The 20,749-nt window shown below is 49.7% G+C and overlaps 1 protein-coding gene across 1 annotated transcript in view; it reads left to right on the top strand.

The window, feature by feature from the left end:
- Window positions 1–6: 6 nt before the first annotated feature.
- Window positions 7–20,749, top strand: part of PTPN3 (protein tyrosine phosphatase non-receptor type 3) — a 112,945-nt gene continuing 92,202 nt past the window's right edge. Inside the window, exon 1 of the mRNA XM_049636052.1 lies at window positions 7–75. The gene's annotated coding sequence lies outside the window, so the exon portion shown is untranslated. The remainder of the gene's footprint in view (window positions 76–20,749) is intronic.

Raw genomic sequence — 20,749 nt, 5'->3', positions numbered from 1 at the left:
TCGCGCCGCGAGCGAGCTTCCGCGCCGCCCGCAAGCGCGACCTACCTGGGCGCCCCGCGCCCCCGGATGCTGCAGGTACGGGCGGGCACGACCCCAGCGGGCCGGGGCAGGGCGCGGGGCTCCCGGGGACTGGGGGCTGGCTCGGCGCCGCCCCGCCCCCACCCGTCCCCGAGCGCGCGGCGAGCGCGCGGGCGGGCTGGTGGACGCTGCGGCCCCGGGGTCCCCGCGCTACGTCGGGGCAGGGAGGGGGCGCCCGGGCCACGCTCACCTGGCGGCGCCGGGGCGGGAAGGAGCGAGCGGGGCGGGGTGGGGCTCGGTCCCGGGCGGGCGGCCGGGACGCGGCGGCTGCGGCAGCGGGGCGTGGGCGTGCGCTCCGACCTGGGCAGGGGTGGACGCGGCTGGCGACCTCGGAGGGCCCAGCGCCGCGGCGACCCCAGTCCCGGCGCCCGGGGGGCGCACAGCCCGCGCGTGGGGCCAGCCAAGCGCGGCGGCCAGACCTTCTCGGCTCTCAGGGCGAATCCGCCTCTCGGCTTTCAAAATGGCATTTCCTGGGCCTGGCACGAACTCCAGCGCCAATAAATCCTCCCCGTTCGCGGGCGATATGGAATCATTTATCAGGTACCTGCGGTGAGACAGCTGCAGTGGGGGAGTGTATGTGAGAACGCCCAGCCCCCCGGAAATTCCCATTTTCAGCAACCTAAACTTATTGAGAAGTTGCGGTTGCCTTAAAAATTCATGGGAAGTTGAGACAACTTGACACCTGGGTTTTCCGAGCTGGTGGAAAGAGCTTGTGACTTGGAAACTGGAGACCTCCGTTCATGTGGGGCTCACCCTGGCCAGCTGGTGACCTTGGGCAAGTTGTTTAACCTCTCTGATCCTCAATTTCCTCCCCTGCAAACAGCTGGTTGTTGGGTGGATTAAGTGGGATAAATTATGTGGAGGTGTTTGGCACCGTGCCGGGCACAAAGCAAGGGAGCAGTTGGCGTGATGTGAATTTAATTCGTTTAGAGACCCTCGTGGCTCCCATTTCACCAGGAAATTAGAATTATGAGAGCATCTTCAGGGCCTAGTGGCAGAGTGACAGACCCCTGTCTTTGTGCCCTGGAGAACTGCAGAAGTCAAGGGCTTTGGAGAAACAATTTAGCTGTATTGTAATCGGAGAGCATCGTGTTTAAAAGCAGTTTTATACATTCAGAAACTCCAGAAGTTGGCAGTTGAGCTTTACTTACAAAAGAGCTGTGTTGCAAGATGGGTCTTCAAATGTTTAAAGGGATGATAGACACGAAGAAGTACAGGCTGCTTAGGAGGATTTCTGTTCTGAAAAGCTCCATACCCAGCTTTCCCGATTATTTATTTAGCTCAAGGTTTCTTAACATCACCACTGTTAACATTTGAGGTTGGATAATTTTTTTGTGGTGGGGCCTGCCCAGTGCATTGCAGCATGTGTAGTAGCATCCTTGGCCTTACCCAGTAGCTTCCAGTAGCAATCCTTCTCCCTCAATTGTGCCAACCAGAAATGGCTCCAGCCATGACCAAGTGTCCCCTGGGGACCAAAATATCTCCTCTCCCCCTTCGGAACCACCCTGCACTCTATCATTAGCCTCCTTGAGTTGTTCAAGAATTTCATCTTAACCTTTGTATAGTCTCCTAGAACTGTACAGAGTGCATCCACACGCATGGACTCAATTTTTACAACTCTCTCATGAGGCTAGTGTTGGTCCCATTTTGCAAATAAGGAAATTGAGCAGCCGATGATGACACAGTATGTGGCCTGGGTGGCATATCAGGTCTTCTGCTTCCGAAGGCAGATCTTTTTCTTCTGCACCAGGCTGTCCTTTATTGTACGGAGACTTTCAAATAGATGACTTTATTGATGATTAAATCAACACGTAGATTGGAAGCTGGAAACCTTTCTGAGATTGACTAGTTGAAAATTAACAATGGTAAGCTATTATCTGACAGAGAGTAGGTCGTTCTAGTTAAATATTCTGGTTCATAGTGAGTTCCCATAAATCCCACGTACAGTTAATGGAATACCAATTTGCAGAGAATTGGCTTAGAATAAAACGTGCCTAATACCCTATTGATCCCAAGTTGTCTCTGGTGATTTGCCATCTCCTAAAGCGGACTCTTATATGTAAATTAGACATTAGCGAAGGAATGTGAAAAGGTCAAGTTACCAAAGGCATTTCTGAGTGGAGTGGCATTCCGTTCAGCAAGCATTTATTAAGCCACTTCTGTATATCTGATGCAGTGCTGGGTGGGGATGCTGAGCAAGCCTGTTGACCCCAGCAAACCCAGGATGCCTGGGGGAACTTCCCTTCGGGGAGAAAGCAGGTCTTCAGGGACAGTTGGGAAAGGACCAAGAACCTAAGTTAACACAGAGTCAAATTTGGATACATCACTGCTTGGTCACTCCAGTTTCAGAGCCCACCTTTCACATTTTTCATAGAGAAGAATTCTGGTAGCTTTTAAACCTTATTCAAGTGTCAGGAACCTGGTCAGAGACAAATCCTACCCCCGAAAGAAGTTGAGGTTCCCAGCTGGTAATTGGTCTTGGGATTGGGACCAACCCCTTGATTATTGACTGTGAACTGGGAGGTTTCACGTACATTGTTTAATCTTAGTGTTGTTCAGTTCCACGCTTGGCAGTTGAGGAAACTGAGCTAGCAAAGGTAGTCTGGGGCCAGGAGCAAGAGGGACGAAGGGTGACCTTCTGAACCACGGGTCCAGGCACATCAGGTATTCCATTTTCCAGAATGCACATACCCCACCCCCCATCCCCCAGGGCTCAGCTTTGGGTTTTGGAAGGAACTATAAGACTTGGCCCCCTCCCTCCCCTCAGGGTTTGTGGTAGGTGGGGAGGGGATCTCCGACTTTGACCCTAACCCCAGAGCTCTACTTCCTACCACCAGATGGTAGTGGTTCTTGGAAAGCAGGGCCAATCTCTCTTCTTTTCCCAGGTGTGTTGCAGGGTCTGGAATGCCTAAGGCACTCTGCACTTGCCCTGGCCTTGACAGACTGGAGGCAGGGCAGCCTGCTGGTGTTGCTTCCCAAGCTTGGGCTCCTCTTACTAGTTCTATTACAGACAGGCCAGGACCCGGTCAGTGTCTATACTACGCTGGTATCACAGGTGTCTCCTTTCATCCGCCTGAAGAGGGGATGAAAGCAAATGCTTTGGTAGGTCCCTGGCTAAAATCTGATCTGGTCATGGGTTCCAAGGCCCACAGATCTTGGGTCTACGTAGCTTCTGGTTGTGTGTGCACCTGAAACCACTCTCTGCCTGCAGGTGAAGACCAGCTGAGAGCACAGATTTCACAGAAAATTTAGACACTTACTGAGCTGTGTGTCAGGCCCTAGGGTTACAGAGATGAAAGCTGAACCCTTATCTTGGAAGGATGTATGGTGGATTTGGGAAGACAATGATGTGTGTGTGTGTGTGTGTGTGTGTGTGCGCGCGCGTGCGTGCGTGTGCACGCACCTGTGCACACATACTCTGTATCTTACCCATATGTTTCACAATTGCTTTAAAAGATGATAAAGCCAGATGCAAGGGAGACCAGTGGAAGCAGCCATTCATTCTGATGGGCATCAAGGAACACCATAAGGAGTAGTTGGCATTTGAATTCAGCCTTGAGGGTAGAAAAAGATGGTATTTGGGGGGCAGACAGAACAGCAGATGCAAAGGCTCAGAGGCACAAAGAGACCTTGTGTATTTCAGGAGTGGTGACTCTTCCCCAGGTCCAGCCTCCTGACCTTGGCTAATACAGGACCTACCTCCTGTAGTCAGGGTGCTCCCCCACGTCTGTGAGGAGGCCCAGCCTCACTCAATGCAGGGGTAAGTGTCCCCTCTTGTTCTCCCCACATAGCAGTGATGCTTGTGGGTTGTCTTGGAGGCATGAGCGCCTTCTGTCAGGTATGCCTTTGCATTTAGTTATTAAACACTGTTATGGCACTTACAGATGCCAGGCACTGTTCTGAGTGGTTTCTAAATACTCATTTAAACCTTGGAGCAACCCTCTGGCTGTGCTTCGTACCCACCTGGGTACCAGCATCTTGGTAGGGAGGTGGGGGGAGAGCTCGTCTAACCAGTCTGTGGCCCTCTGTGGGTGATGCCCTCATCATGGTTCGGCTTCTTCTGGCTGTAGTTCACCCCAATGTGCCGGGAAACAACCGAGTCTGGGTCGTGATGGAGTACTGGCTGCCATGACCCCGTTTCCATCAGAGGGCCAGCAGGGCTCCGCTGACTACATTTTCTGAACCAAAGGCTAGGGTCTGTAGTCTGAAAAAGAATGTGCTGCTTCTTTGTGTAAGCGGAGGCCTAGGAGGTGTTGTTTGGATACTGAGAGAGTGGAATTTTTGAGACATTTGTTGCTTTATGTGGAAAGTTAGGACAGAGGATTTGAAATTGGGATAGTCCTGGAAAATTCAGGTCCCATGATTTATTGTCAGGATACAGAAGCTTTTAGTAAATGTTTAAGCAATGTGTAGTTTGGAGTGGATTTTCTGTACTGAGCCTCTTGGTGCCTCAAAAGGGAATAAATAGTACCTCCTAGCCCCAGAATCGTGTTAATTCCTACCAGCCCCTTACTGGTAGGGTGAAAAAAACTGAGGCTCAGAGAGATGCAGTGAAGGATACATTGCTCCTAAGTAGGATTGCCAAGATGTGAACCCAAGTCTGTCCCTAGACAAATCAGTTAATTATAAAATGTGGATGATAATGGAACCTATTTCCTTTAAGTGGACTGTTTTAAAGGAGCTAATAAATGAAAACCCGCTAAGGCAGAATTTGGCACACAGAACAGGGTCCCTTCCCTCTGTGGGCGGGCCCCTGACCCTCCAGACAAATGCTTTGTTGGGGTATTCAGTGCCAAGAGTCACTGTGGGTGAGAAATGGCCAACCCCTAGGGCAGGGCTACAGCTCCTAGCTCTCAGAGCTCAAGGGACATTCCAAGGGGCAGGATCGAGGACCAGAAAGGGGCCATGGCCAGCTGGATGCTGTAGGATGAGAGGCACAGGGCTGACTTTGGGAGTGGGGTATGAAGACCTGACCCCCCTCCCCCCCACCTTGCGGTGAGTCAGCCTCAGTCTAGGCCCTGGGGTGCTTGTAAGAGAAGCAGCGACCATCTCCATCAGCCGTCCCTTCACCCTAACCACTGGCAGGCCTGCAGAGAGGACGTGACAGTCTGAGCCCGCCTTGCTCCCGCCAGCACTCTCCCCTGGTCTGGTTATCAATACATATATGGTTGCTGTAGAAGATTGAAGTGTCAGGGGTGCCTGCGTGGCTCAGTTGATTGAGTGGCCAACTTCGGCTCAGGTCATGATCCCGCAGTTTGTGAGTTTGAGCCCGTGTCAGGCTCTTTGCTGGCAGCTTGGAGCCTGGAGCCTGCTTTGGGTTCTGTGTCTCCCTCTCTCTCTGCTCCTCCCCTGCTTGTGCTCTATCTCTCTCTGTCTCTCAAAAATAAATAAATGTTAAAAAAAAAAATTTTTTTTTTAAAAAAAGAAAATTGAAGTGTCAGGGGACAGGGAAAAATCTGTGATGCCCCACCTGGAGGCTGCAGTCACCACCACTGCTGCAGCGGGCTTCTCGTGCCTTCGCACCTGCCAGCCCGTTCTCTGCAGTCACCCGGGCCTTTCAAAAACACTTCCTATTGCTCTTACAATAAAAGACGAGGGGCGCCTGGGTGGCTCAGTCGGTTAAGCATCCGATTCTTGATTTCAGCTCGGGTTATGATTGCACGGATCGTGGGTTCCAGCCCTGCGTCGAGCTCCATGCTGACAGTGCAGAGCCTGCTTGGGATTCTGTCTCTCTCCTCTCTCTCTCTCTCTCTCTCTCTCTCTCTCTCTCTCTCCTCTCTCTCTCTCGAAAATAAATAAATAAACATTTTTTAAAAAGGAATAAAAGATGAGATTAATGTTGGTGTCTCCCTCAGGCCCTGGTGGTAATGGTCCCTCTTGCCTCACCCGCCGCAGGGTCTGTGAGAACCCGGAACCGTGCTCCTCCCCCGCCAGTTCACTCCTGCCTTGGGTGTTAGCCCATGATTGCATCTGATTTGGGTAAAACTGCCTGCTGTTAAATGGCTCATGCCCCCGGATCTCTCTCCTTTTACACAGTTGCAATCTTGCAGTTAATTAGTGTAATTATTTGTATTAGTACCTGTCTCCCCAGCCACATGGTGACTTGACTGAGGTCAGGGTCCATTGCTTTCTTTTCAAAAAGAGAAAAAAAAAAAACCTGTCTCTTAGACTTGTTTTTTTCTTTTAACTTTTTATTTTGACCTCATTCAGACATAAAGCAAAATTCTCAGAATAGAACAAAGAACTCTCCTATACCCTTCACCCAGATTCCCCAAATGTTACCATTTTATCACAGTTATTTTATTCTGTTCTCCATGTATATATGTTTTTTTTCTTCAATCACTTGAGGGTCATTTATAGAGTCTTCCTTTCCCCCAAAATACTTCAGTGTATTTCCTAAAAATAATAGCATTCTTCTATATAACTACAGCACAATTTCTAGAATCGAGAAATCATTATTGAAACAATACTGTAATCTATAGATCTTACTCAGGTTTTTGCCACTTGTCTTGATAGTGTCTTTTGTAGCAAAGAAACCCCCAGAGCATGCATTTCACAAGGTCATCCTTTTTAATCTACTTTAAACTGGGACTGTTACTCAGCCTTTCTTTGCCCTTTATGACCTTGACATTTTTGGAAAGTACAGGCCCATTATTTTATAGAATGCCCTTCAATTTGGGTCTATTTTAACTCACCCTTGTGTCCCCAGTAGCCCTGGAACATCAAATGCACTCACTAAATATTTATTGAAAGAGGAGCACATAAGACAGAAAGAGCATTCTACAGGCTTGATCTTGCTATTTTTATAACACAGCTTTCCCCCAAAAAGAGAGGCTTCATCAGGGTTTAGCGAGCCTGCTATCCCCGAAGGTGTACAAGCAGACATCGGGGTGCTGGAGAGAAGAATGGAGCATTTAAGGAGGGGTGAGACTCAGCCCGGAGGTGTCGCCTAGTGCTCAACAGCCTTCTGTGTCTGCGACTCTAACTTTGCAGGCTTAGGGGCCCACGAGTAAAACAATGAGAATTCATCTAAACCAGAACATTTTGAGAATAAGAGTGAGGCTATTAATAATTGCATCTCATGAACTAGCTTCAACTGGGACTGCCCTAGGCAAATCAGGGGGTGTGGTCACCCTACCCAAGTGTGACTTTGAGGTTGAAGATCAGCCTGGAAAACCGTCTAGCACTAGGAATCCTCTGCTTACATAAAGACAGAACTAATCTTGACATTGCCTGCCTAGCCCATGTTCCTGGCTCCAGTACCTGTGGTGGTCATACCTCCTTTGCCCCTCCCCAACTTTGCTCCTGCTATACCAGTTTTGTTTTGGCCCTCCCCTCTTCTGCACCTTCCTGCCATGGGGACTACGGAGAGCCTGGAATGTCATTTACATACCCAGGGACGGAGTCTGTGATAGATGCACAAGGAGGACAAACAAACCAGCTGTGTTTCCCACTGATAAATTCTAATGGAATTTAAGAGCCAGGGTGTGTAAGTGAGGTGGGGCAGGAGACCAGAATCTCCCTAGACCTTATCTTTTTTCCCCCTGGCACCCACACTTCCACCGTCCTTCCTGCACAAACACCCACGTCCCTCTCCCAGACCCAGTCCTGAGATCAGAACCAAGTTATGGCCTTTGGCAGAGGCAGGGAAGCAGGTGGCACTGGGGACCCAGGCACAGGAGGATGAGCATTAGATGACCAGTAGGTGTAGACAGGGACTTGGATGCAGAGAAACCAGGCAGGAAACCAGTGTCTAGGGATTCCGGTAACAAGGTCAATACGGGGCCATTTATCAGGAAGCCTAGACATGTAATACTGTGTCCCTAGATACTTGGGTCAGAGGGGGCAGGCCCTGGGATCTGTATAGTACAGTTCTTTAACTCATTTTCTGCCGAGCAAAAAATACAAACCCTGACTTCCTGGATTAAAAAGTCTTGTAAGATAAAAATGTGAAGTATTGGGGATATTTTCTGGGGCATCCCAATCACGTGGACTTCATGAACACAGGCCAGTGCAGTACGGTATTTTTATGACTTATAGGCATCGGTGGCTTTAATGGCAAAGGCAGTGAGTGAGGGAGTGTTCTAGTTCTTAGAATGCAAGATATTAGCACTTAACTGAATTTTGGAAAGGTTTTCTGGTTAACTGTGATATGATGCTTTACCTGTTAAAGCCATTCTTTCTCTGACGAGGCAAGAGCTATGTAAAAGCACTTAGTCGGAGGTCACTGTTTATAGGACAGAATCACACAATGTCAGATCCGGAAGAGACTGTTTCTAGAACTCTATTTCTAGAAAAGAACTGTTTCTAGCTCCCTCTTTTTATGGATGGGAAAACAGGCCCTGAAAGGGATACGGCATGCTACATGGCACACAGGTAGTCAGTTGGAGAGCAGGACTGGTGCCAACATTTCCAACCCCAGATCTTAGGCGTGTTTTCTAGATCTCCTCTAAGGATGTTTATGAGATGGACTGCATATTTCTATGGTTTTGTTAACAGAAGTTTTGTTAACGATAGACATAAGTTGCATTGGCATGAAGCAGTTTTGCATTTCTGGCTCTTTTATGTGGAAGTTGCTAGGCTGATTTTTTTTTCCACTTGCATATCAAAAGCGACATGCATCTTCCACTGAATTTTTATAGTATAGTGTTTCTCACATTTTATCACATCAGAGTCACCTGTTAAGACCTGGGCTGCAAGGCCACGCTCCCAGAGCTTCTGGTTCAGTGAGTCTGAATCAGACTCAGGTACAGCCTGCAAACTTGCATTTCTAACAAGCTCCCAGGTGCTGCTGCTGCTCCAGAGACCAGGAACCCTCCTTTGGGGACCGCTACCTCAGACTCAATGATAGTTTCAGACAGGTGCTCTGGGCTCTGCAGCCCGCTTGTCTCCCCCCACCCTCCCCTACCGCCCCTGCCCTCCAGTCCTGCTCCCATGTTACTCCCACACCAGCCGCCCTCACCATCCCACTCCCTCCAGGTCTCCTACCTGTCGTCCTCACCTTGCCTCTCCAGAGGGTGTGAGTCTTGACCTCAGGCCTGTGGTCCTGAGATGCTCAAGTTCCATCTGGTGGGAACCCCCTCACCTTTACCACCCTCTCCTTCACCTTTCTGGCTCCTCTCTTCCTTCCTGTCCTCCAGTCTGAGAAAATGAGTGTCCTTTGCTTTGGCTCAGGCTTGCCTCTCCACTTCCAGCTGAAGGCTGTCGTCCCACCCCCCGGGGGAAGAAAGCCTTCCTGGAGCCCTGCCTCACCTTTAGGTCAGCACTCAGTTACTCTCTTCTCTTCCACTGCCAGGCCTGCTGGAGGAGTCGTCTGTGGCAGCTGAAAAAGATTTGCCCTCACTTCTCAACACAGACATACTCTTCCGTCCTGGGAGTTCCGACCTTCCATGCTGATGATGAAAGACATAATTGTTCTAAATTGCGGTAAAATGCACAGAAGTCTACGGCTCATTGGCATTAGGTGGAGTCACACTGCTGGGCTACCACGACCCCCGCACACCACAGACATCATCATCTTGGAAAGCTGAAACCCCATAGCCATTAAATGCTAACTTCTCAGCCCCCAGCAACCACCCTTCTACTTTCGGTCTCTGGGTATTAGATGACTAGTTCCCCAACATGCGTGGAATCCTATAGTATCTGTCATCTTGTGACTGGTTTCTCTCCCTTAGCATAATGTCCCCAAGGTTCATCTGTGTCGTAGCATGTGTTAGAATTTTTTCCTCTTTAGGGATGAATAATATTCTGTTGAATGCATATACCACATTTGGTCATTCATCTGTCAGTGGACGGTTAATTGCTTCCACCTTTTGACCATTGCAGATAATGCTGCTATGAAAAAGACATAATTTTGATTGATTGGGCCTTGCACCCTGAGGCGGGTTAAGCTTTGGATAGCAGTCTCGGCTTTATGTACTCCAGCATCCCCTCACCATGATGCTCTGCTGTCAAGACCAGGGGCTGGTTCTCATGTCTCAGCCCCCTGGGTCTCTGTGCAGCTGGCTCATTGCCCCTCCTTGTTACCTGGGCTTCTGTGATGTGCTCCCACCCCCCTTTCCCTTCAGTGGCTCATCCTCTGTTTCCTTTATCCTCTGTTCTTAATCATTCTGCAGGCTTTCCTGGGTAGATTCACCTGATCCCATCATCAGGAGCTCACGGGTCTGTGTCTCCAGCCCTGGTCGGGGCGGTTTTGTTCCTATGTAGATCACATCTGAACACCTCTTCTTTGAGTGTCCCCAGGCCCCTCCTCTGCACCTTCTTCCTTAAAACTGCCCTTGCTGTAAGTGATGCATCTTCCAGCTTAGAAACCCCAGAGTCATCCTTCACCCCCCAACACCTGCACTGGACAGATTCTGCCTCAGAAGTACCTCCTCCAACCTGCCCTCCCTCTCCACCCCTGCTAAAAGTAGGTTAGTCCCTGTGCTTCTCCCCTTTGCCTCTACTTTTGCTTCCTCCCCCTCTCCCTGGTAGGCCCCTCACACCTCTACCTCCTTCATACTGCTGCCAGAAAACGTTCTCTGCGAAAGCACTTAAGGTCACCCCATTCTGCGTGGGTTCTGTCTGGCCTTGCTTTCCCCTGTGTCCAAGCCCCAGCCCCGCACACCATCTGCTCTAAGCCAGGGCTTCCCAAGCTTTAGTGTTAAGATGTAGATTCTGCTTCTAGGATGCCCAAGGTGAGCCCTACAGTCTCCATTTGTTACAAGCTCCCGGGTCGTGTTGAGACTGACCCACAGACCGTACGTGGAGAAGACTCTGGAATAGATCTGTGTTTCACAAATAAAGTTCTACCAACATATTTTCAACCTATAATGCAAGAATTTTTAAACATTGTGTTACAGTTTTAATGGGTTTTTTTAGTTAATCTTTTTTCAGTCATAATGACTGATTCACTGTTGCTGTGATTATTTGCCATGTAAAGACATTTTCAAAGACTAAGAAAGGCTTCAGTTTTTAGGAATTACCAAATAGGTCCAGGTGTGTGAATGTGCAGGCATCACAAAAATGTTTTCGCCTTAAAGAGGTACATGCTCAGGGTCAAGGCTCCTGCTTATGAGCTTCTGCAAAGCCAGGGACTGTCTCTTATTCAGCTGCATCCTCAGAATGTTGGCAGAGGGGAGGAGTCTCAGGTCTTCCTCTAAGAGTTGCTGATCGTGGAACCTGATGGTTTGACGTGCTATGTGCACACCGGGGTCGGAAGGGGAGCCCCTGCCTCCAAGCCCTTCTGGGGAAGGTGCTTTCAACTCCAGAGGAGGGCTGAGGGCAAGCAGGCAGGGAGGTACAGACCGAGTACCGGGGAGAGTCTGACTGTTCACACCCGAAGGGTCGGGGAAGCAAGTCTCACGAGGCAAAGAATCAGGTTTGTGGGGGTCTGCAAGACAGAAGTCAGGGAACGACGTGGCCATTTTTGACCAGCCTGCTCCAAAATGTTACCTTCCTGTCCCCTGGTAACTCTAAGCTCTGTAGTCTGTCAGTGAAGAGTTATGTGACCCGGCCTGTGCCTTCCTCTCCCACTTATTCTCCTACTTTCCCCTCCTTTTTAGGTCCCAGCCCAGTGCAGATGGGCTGCCTTGGCTGCAAGCCCCCTTCCCCAGTTTTCTCTGCGAGACTCGTTATCTCTCAGTACAGGTAGTAAGCTTGGGGTCGCCTCTGTGCCCCACTCCCACTAACTGTGTGACCCTACTTGAGCTCCTGATGTCTCAATTTTCTTATCTCTGCACGGGGAATGACAAATATCTCCGACTCACAAGGACTAGGGAAGATTCCGTGATGACAAGTGCTTCTCCCAGCAGCACTTAATTACTTAGGAGCTGTTGGTTGTCAGTTGCTGCCTGCCATCTGTCCCTCTCAGTAAGCTTGACAGAAGGACCATGGTGACATTTGTCCACAGGTGGAGCCAGAGGTCTCAGCTGGAGGGAGCTGTGATGGGCAGGGTGAGGCTGAGGCAGTGCCACGCTGGGGTGGATGTGAAGGTCCGTGGAGGCGAGGAGGCGGACGCTCTGGAGGCTGGGCATGTTGAAGGCACCCAAAGATGGCAGCTGGCAACAGTGAAAAGGGGGGGGGAAGCTGAAGACCTGGGGGAAGCTGGATTGGAGTGGGGAGCAGTGTCCCTCAGACTTTAACATGCATAAGATGCGGACCCCAGAGGTCTGAGGCAGGGGCTGAGAGATTCTGCATTTCTAACAAGCACCCAGGTGATGCTGATGCCTCTCGTCTAGAAGCCACACCTTGAGGCATTGGTGCGGAGCATGACCGCGGTAGGGAAGATGCTCGTGGAGAAGAGCGTACAGAAAAAGCAAAAGAAGCACAGCGGCACCCCTTTCTACTCAGCTCCGTGGGGGATACCTCGGAGTGGCAGGTCCACCCAGGTGTCTGCAGCATGGCAGCCAGATTGGAGTCAGCTGAGGGTGATGATGGAGGAGGGGCAGTAGGGGACCCTGAGGGCTTTGAGATAAGTATTGAGTGATTTGATTTTGTTGTTTGATACTTCACCCTTCAAGATCTGGCTTTGCCGCAAGAATCCCCTTAGAAGCATTTTTCGTCCCAGGCTGGGCTGTGGTCACAGCCTAGACAAGGCCCCACCCAGCAGCCAGTGGCACACAGCTGTCTTCTAGCACGAACCACGCTGGAAGGCGATTATTTGATTATTCATGCATTTCTCTCTCTGAGCAGCTGATGAGTTCCAGAGAGCACGAACCCGAGACAGCCTCTTACTCACCTGAGCCCCAGCACCGGCCTTAGAGCCTGGCCGCAGGTGGGGCTCATGAGATGCCTCGGGCATTAGGGATGAATGCAGAATGTTCACGAAGGAAAAACAAAAACATGTAAATCCCTGTGACTGAAAGAGCAGGAGAAGCAAGCACTGAGCTGGGGTGGTGGGAGATTGTTGGTGTGGAGGAGGGAAGATGGTTTAAGGAGGCATCAGGATCTTAAGTAAAATGCCGGGAATGTCTTTTGAAGACAGCGTGTGGCCTCCGGAGGGCAGCTGCTGGGGATTTGGGCACCAGCTCTCAGGGAGAGTGGGACTGTGTATCTCTAAAGGAGCGGAAGATTCGACCAGGGGATAGGAATTTCAGCCAAGCAACCGTTGTGTTGATCTGAGAGCCAAGAGCACACCTGCTTGTTTTTCCTTCAGGAGAGCACAGGTGCCCAGACTTAGGCAGGTAGAGGATAAAGAATTGCAGCTTCATGAGCCTGAGTAGAGCCAACAGATTGAGACTCAACACAAGGCAGGGCCACAGCACGCAGCCCGTTAGCACGCTGGCTCCCTGTGCCCTGTAAGGTGGGGGTCCATTAGTTCCCTGGGCCTTCGGAGGCTCCCATGAGTTGAGGTCAGCCTCAGTTTCCTGATTTGGAAATGGCATCTCAGTGAGAGAGGTTCAGTAACTTGCTCGGAGCCGCAGAGATGGGAAGTGAAGGAGCAAGCCTGGGGTCTGTGGGCCTGGAGGATGTTGGGTGGGGCAGCTCAGCCCTGGAGCGGGATGGGGGCCAGTGGTTGCAGGTGTGGCTCCCAAGGCCCAAGTGCTGGGTGCCCCGCCTCCCCCGCCACAGTGGGGTTGTGGCCAGAGGAAGAGGAAGAAGCAGGGTGAGGTGAACGCAGAAACTGGAGAGGAGGTGGCCAGAGGTTTAAGTAGTTACACACCCTGGGGGCCAATAAAATATGAGGTGACAGCACTTTTTTTTTTTTTTTAACTTTTTTCAGTTTGATTTTCTTCAAATTCATTATTGCTCATTATAATTTAGGAAATACAGAAAGGTTGAAAGGATAGGAAGAAACTACCGATTGTATTTGTGGTCTTGAGTTCTTTTATAATTAATTACCTTAAATAGTTGTGTTCACTGTAGATACAGTTTCATAACCAGCCTTTTTTACTTACTATTCTGATTTAGTGATTTATTTAACCGGGGCCTCTACAGTTGGAAATTAGGTTTTTTTGGTTGCAATTCTCAGTGTGAAGTATTGCTCGGAGGACAATCTGCAAATGACTTTGTTTCGTGCCTGGTTGTATCTTGACAGTGGGTTCCTAGAAAAGGAATTAGACCACCTCCCAGCATTGTTGGGATGATCTGTTCTTATCGCTGACACAGCCTTCTGAAAGTGCAGGTGTAAGCCCTGTGTACATTAGTTGTTTGTTCATTCGTTCCTGCGTGCAGTTCACAAGCATTTATTAAGCGCCTGTGGGGAAAGACTCCATTTTCCGTGGCCAGGTCAGCAGAGGAACAGCTGCCAGCATCTCTGGCTTGACTGGGATGTGTGGGAGTGTTTGATCACACACAGCGTCCCAGCCCTGCCTGCCCCAGTAAGCAGGGACAGCCTGTGGGTCCAGAAGTAAACTTGCGGGCCTCTGTGGCTGCAGGGTCCAGTCATGCTAACCGTGAGTTTGCGCTTTCCCTCTGTAATGCTTGGCGGTGTGGTAAACGCTGAGAATGGTGTTCCCCGTCTTCCCCTCTCCTCGTGCATTCCACGGATATCTATTGAGTACCTATTGAGTGCCTCATGTGGGGAGGTGTAAACGTCCCTGCCTTTTAAGGAACTACCGTTCCACCAGGAGTCAGGGATGTGGGAATTGGGAAGAGACAACTAATATGTATTAAGTCCGACGGTAATAAATGGTAGGGAGAAATACAGAGTAAGGGAGATAAAGAGTGACAGGAAGACCTCGCTGATAGGTAACGTTTGAGCAGACGCGTGGGGAGAGCTGGGTGGAGGATGTCTGAGGGAGCAAACCCTCAGCAGCGGGAACGGGCTTGGCATAACCTGGGAACGGGTGGGGGGGGGGGGGGCGGAGTGAGAGCAGTGAGGTGCTGTGCAAGGAGGGCAGGAGATGGTCCTCAGAGCATCAGGACATCTGGGCCTCAGGGTTCATTTTTTCATTGGGAGGCCCCGTTCACAGGGGCCGTTGCTGCCATTTGAAGTAATTCAGACTCCCCTCCTACCTTTTGGTTGCTTATCTACATAGTGGGTGATCACTGAGGCCTGTGTTCGGTGGGGGAAAACTCTGAGTTGAAACCCAGGCTTTGGGAAGTCACGGCCTTGGGTGGCTCTTGGGTCTTCTCATGTGTGTAATGAGGGACTTGAGCTAGGAGATTGGCGAGGAAATGATGAACTTTCCGGGGCTGGGACTCAGTTAAGCGCAGTAGTTAGATCTTGGGTCATTTTCAGTTTACTGATTGGAGTAAGTGAAATTGTTGATAGATAGTTAGCTCTTAAAAGTTTGGCCTGGGGGCGCCTGGGTGGCTCAGTCGGTTAGGCGGCCGACTTCAGCTCAGGTCATGATCTCATGGTCCGTGAGGGCTGTGAGTTCGAGCCCCGCGTCGGGCTCTGTGCTGACAGCTCAGAGCCTGGAGCCTGTTTCAGATTCTGTGTCTCCCTCTCTCTGACCCTCCCCTGTTCATGCTCTGTCTCTCTCTGTCTCAAATAAATGTTAAAAAAAAAAAAAAAAAAAAAAAAAGTTTGGCCTGTCATGTATTTGTTACAAGCAAGTTGCTCAGCCAGCTGTGGGTGCTTGCAGTGGTGGTAAGCAAGTGGGGTGGAGCCGGCCCCCCATACCTTACCCGTTCAGTCATCCATCCGTCCATCATGCAGTTTTCGAGCACCCAGTGAGTACCAGGCATGAGGCTGCCTGCACCACAGTGGTGATTTTTAGGAGACCTAGTTCTGCTTCATGAAGTTCATGGTCTAGTGCATCAGTGCTAGCTAGCTCTGCCAGAGGATCATGGTGGGGAGGGACTCTGGTCAGAAAAGCCAGGGCAGGGATGCCTAGGTGGCCCAGTTGGTTAAGCATCTGGCTCTTGATTTTAGCTCGGGGTCACAATCTCACAGTTTGTGGGATCGAGCCCCAGGTCACGCTCTGTGCGGCATGGAGCCTGCTTGGGATTCTCTCTCTCCCCCTGTCTCTCTCTGTTCCTCTCCTGTGCTTGCATGGAACCTCTTTCTCTCTCTCTCTCACTCTCTTTCAAAATAAATTAAGAAAAAAAAAAAAGGCCAGGGCAACCCCTGACTCACACCATATACAAAAATTAACTCAAAATGGATCAGTGACCTAAATATAAGAGCCAAAGTCATAAAATTCACGGGGGGGGGGGGTGTGGGTGGAGGGAAGAGTAAATCTTCATGACCTTGGGTTTAACAACGGGCTCTTGGTTATGATAAGAAAGCACGAAGAAAAGTAAATAAATTGTATTTCATCAAAATTAAAAATTTTGGGGGCACCTGGGTGGCTCAGTTGGTTAAGCGTCTGACTCTTGGTTTCAGCTCAGGTCATTATCTCCCTTTTTGTGAGTCCAAACCCCTCATGGGGCTCTGCGCCTCTCTCTCACCACCCTCCCCCGCTTGTACACACTCTCTCTCTCTCTCTTTCAAAATTAAAAACTTTTGTACATCAAAGGACATTATCAAGAAAGAAAAGACAACCTACAGGTTAGGAGAAAATACTTGCAAATCCTATATCTGGTAAGGGGTTATTCAGGAAGAAGAACTATAACTCAACAACCCAAATTAAGATAACCCAATTAAAAATATGGGCAGAGGACTTGAATAGACATGTCTCTGAAGATCTACAAGTGGCTAATAAGCACATGAAAAGATGCTCGACATGGTTAGTCATCAGGGAATTGCGAATCAAAACCGCAGTGAGCTGTCACTTCACACCTGCTGAGATGGCTATAATCAAAAAAGGTTAAAAAGTATGGGTGCAGTTGTAGAGAAATTGGAACCCCTTCCATTGTCGATGGTAATGTAAAATGGTGCAGCCTCCGTAGAAAAGTCTCGTATTCTCAAAAAGCTAAACATAGAATTGCCATGTCCCAGCAATTCCACTCCTAGGTATATACCCAAAAGAATTGAAAACAGGCTCAAATAAATGCTTGTACAAAGATGTTAATTGTGGCACTATTCACAATAGCCAAATGGGAAACAGCCCAAGCATCCAACAGACAAATAGATGGACAAAATGTGGTGTCTCTGTGCGACGGCATGTTATTCAGCCTTAAAAAGGAATGGCATTCTGGGGCTCCTGGGTGACTCAGTGGGTTAAGAGTCCGACTTCAGCTTAGGCCATGGTCTCGTGGTTCATGAGTTTGAGCCCCGCATCAGGCTCTGTGCTGACAGCTCAGAGCCTGCAGCCTGCTTCCGATTCTGTGTCTCCCTCTCTCCCTCTGCCCCTTCCCTACTCACGCTCTGTCTCTCTCTGTCTCTGAAAAATGAATAAACCTTAAAAAAAATTTTTAATAATAAAAAAAGAATGGCATTCTGACACAGTACGATATGGATGACCCTTGAAGCCATTATGCTAAGTGAATAAGCCAGACACAAAAGGACAAATGTTGTCTGATTCCACTTATATGAAATACCTAGGATAGGTGAATTCACAGAGACAAAGTCGAGGTTGCCAAAGATTGGGGGGGAGGAAAGGAATAACGAGTTATTGCTTAATGGGTACAGAGTTTCTGTTTGGAGTGACAAAAAAGTTTTGGAAAGAGGGGTGATGGTTGCACAACATTGTGAATCTAACGCCACTGAACTGTATGCTTTAAAATGGTTAAAATGGCAAGTTTTATGTTCTATTTGTTCTACCACAAGAAAGACCTAGAGAAACAGTGTGAGATTTGGGAAGAGCATGACTGCCAGGAGCCACTGGGTTTGATTTCCCTTCTCCCCGGGTCACTCAGGCACCATCCTTGCTGCCTTTAGCCTCGATCTCTTTTGACGTCAAAGTCAAATGAGGTGACAGGTGTGGAGTGCAGGTCATAGGAGATGCATCCCGTCCCCTTTAATTCTATCCTTCCCAAGTATAAAAAGATTGTCTGGTAGGGGCGCCTGGGTGGCTCAGTCGGTTAAGCGTCCGACTTCAGCTCAGGTCACGATCTCGCAGTCCGTGAGTTCGAGCCCCGCGTCGGGCTCTGGGCTGACGGCTCAGAGCCTGGAGCCTGCTTCCGATTCTGTGTCTCCCTCTCTCTCTGCCCCTCCCCCATTCATGCTCTGTCTCTCTCGGTCTCAAAAATAAATAAACGTTAAAAAAAATTTTTTTTTTTTAAATAAAAATAAAAACAAGATTGTCTGGTAGAAAGGACCGAAAAGAGAAAATCTGGTGATTTGGCCCAAATTCTCATCAATCACCTGCTCATCTGTTTGGCCGTTTTCCTCCAGGAGGCGTGGGGTGGGGATCCTAGCCACTTCCGGTCCCCTTGTGGCCACACACCTCTGGTGCTTTGGCCCTAAAGCAAGGCTCCCCTGGGCCCCCGTTTCCCTGACGCTTGTGAAAGCCCTTGGTCCCTTGCTTCTTCTTCCCTTTTCACGTTCACAATAGGTTCTTTCGGAAGTTGGAGCCCCTACCCACTAGAAATCATCCGGACACCCGGCCACACGGTTATGATTTCACCAGATGAAATATGGTAAACTATAACAACAAAAACTGCCGGTGAATTGTTTGAGTTACGTGGACAAATGTCTCACGGTGGGATAGGAGGAATGAGTACAACTTGGAAAAAAAATAAAATAAATGCTCCCAATCAAGACGACACTGCCGGTCGGCACGTTGTATCTGATGTGCGTGGATCAGAGCACACCGTGTGTGGCCACTCCTCTGCCTTCCTGCCCTCTCCTTCCCCTCCAGGGCTAGCTACCCTCGGGTGATTGGAGCCAATGTGTCTCTCGCAGCCGTGGAGTTAGATTCTGCACTGCCCGTGTACCTCCCACAGCTCACTGCAAGAACAACAAGGTTTAGATGCCGCGTGGCTATCCCCTGACACACCTCAGGTGCCCCACCCCATGGCTGTCCCAGGAGATCCTTGGCTTAGAGTCCCCCCCCCCCCCACTACCAGGGTGAGGGACAAAAGGTCTAGTTGAGCTCAACTAGAGAAGCCCAGCCTTCTGAGGGCTGCAGTGAACCTGGGCCTCCATCATGAGTCCTCCAACTCCTGGGATTCCTGAAGGCAGGTGCAGTGGAGGGGGGGACTGGCCAGCTCTGGGGCTGGTGTGCCACTCTCAGGATCCCCCTGGAAGGAGAGCCAGTGGTCACAGGGTCAGAGAAGCCCCAGGCCAAACTGAGGGCCTGGCCTCAAGAAATGAGGTGACGTACTCCTGTTCTCCCACTGCTAATAATTAACCCGGGGTGACTGCCTGTAGACCTGGAGGTGCCTTCAGATGTCATGCGCATGCACTCCAGCCCACACCTTTTGCCAAAAACGAGAGGAAGTCATTTACTACGCGTCCTCAACTCTGAGAGATGTGTGCCACATTTTAACTTTCCTCTAATCGGCACGACCTGGGCCGTCCGAGGGTACTTTAAATTTTTCTTTACATTTTTTTCGAAACACCTGTTAATTCAATTGTGTCATCTTAGAACGGAGGGAATACGGTAATAAATACCCAAGTCATTACTCAGGTTTCTGATATTGCAGAATTAAATGGTGTGTGTGTGTGGTGGGGGGTGGGGGGGGGTAGGTTTTCTGGACCATTTCCTCCTTAAGAGGAAATCTACCAACATGTGAGCTGTGGGGAGTGTTTACAAAGATTATCTCAAAAGGTAAGAACATACCTTTAGTCAGGAAATTACAGAGACAGTAGTGATTAAGTGAGGCCTTTTTCCCTCCAGTGAATCACCTGTAATTCATCTTCCTTCCCAGTCATGTGGGCCAGTGGACTCAGCGGGCAGGAGGTATGTGATGCCCCGCACTGAGCTGGGGGTCATCGCCCCATTTGGAGGCCAACTGTGTGACTCCAGCATGGCTCTTGGAGTCTAATCTACCAGCCTGTAAATTGGAACAGGAATGCTGCCTGCCAGCCTCAGTCAGAGTGAATGGAGTCAGAAGCAATGGGTGCAAGAGTATTTAGAAACCTCTGAAGCCCCTGAGGACCCTTGGCTGTTCCCCAGGACAGGAAGCCCGGGGGTGGCAGTGGCCCAGGGACTAGGAGTAAGGTGGGAGAATGGGCGCATCAGAGCTCCTAGCAGCTGCTGGTGAGTGTTTGCTGTGAGCCGGGCAGGAGGGCCCTGCTCCTCAGAAGTATTTACTTGTGCAGAAACCAGACTTACAGAGTTCATTTGACCAATGTCCTGTCGTGTTGGGAGTGGTAGGGCAGAGACTGGAACTCAGATCTGACGTTCCTTCAGGCTTCCAATGGGCCCAGCCACCAGGAGCCCCCAGACAGTGGTGTTACTCTTTCCCTGCACTCCTTAAAAGCTGAGAATGGATTGTATTTCTGTATTCCCGGCTCCTAGCATGTGGAAGACCTCACTACAAGCAAATGTAACAATGGCAGCAACAAGATACATTACTTGCTGACTAGCATTTTGGCATGCCTTTCTAAGTCTTTTTAGAGTCCGTGCAGTTCCCTCTCATAAATCTTCTGACTCCATCTCACCAAGTCAGAAAGTCCTGGAAGCCTGACTAGCATACATGAGAATACATTTTATCTTGTTTTCTAGAGAGGCTGGGTTGCTATACCTAATATACCCGGAGATGGCCCCCCGGGTTAAAACCTTACAGGCAGGGGGTTTTAAATTTTTTTTTTTTTTTTTTTTTTTACATTTATTTATTTTTGAGAAACAGAGTGAGACAGAGTGTGAGTGGGGGAGGGGCAGAAAGAGAAGGAGACACAGAATCTGAAGCAGGCTCCAGGATCTGAGCAAGCAGTCAACACAGAGCCTGATGCAGGGCTCGAACCCACAAA

Source organism: Panthera uncia, chromosome D4 (genome assembly GCF_023721935.1).
Source record: "Panthera uncia isolate 11264 chromosome D4, Puncia_PCG_1.0, whole genome shotgun sequence".
NCBI classification, from domain to species: domain Eukaryota; kingdom Metazoa; phylum Chordata; class Mammalia; order Carnivora; family Felidae; genus Panthera; species Panthera uncia.
Note: the sequence above shows the minus strand (reverse complement) of the source record. Positions and strands in the feature narration are given on the sequence as shown.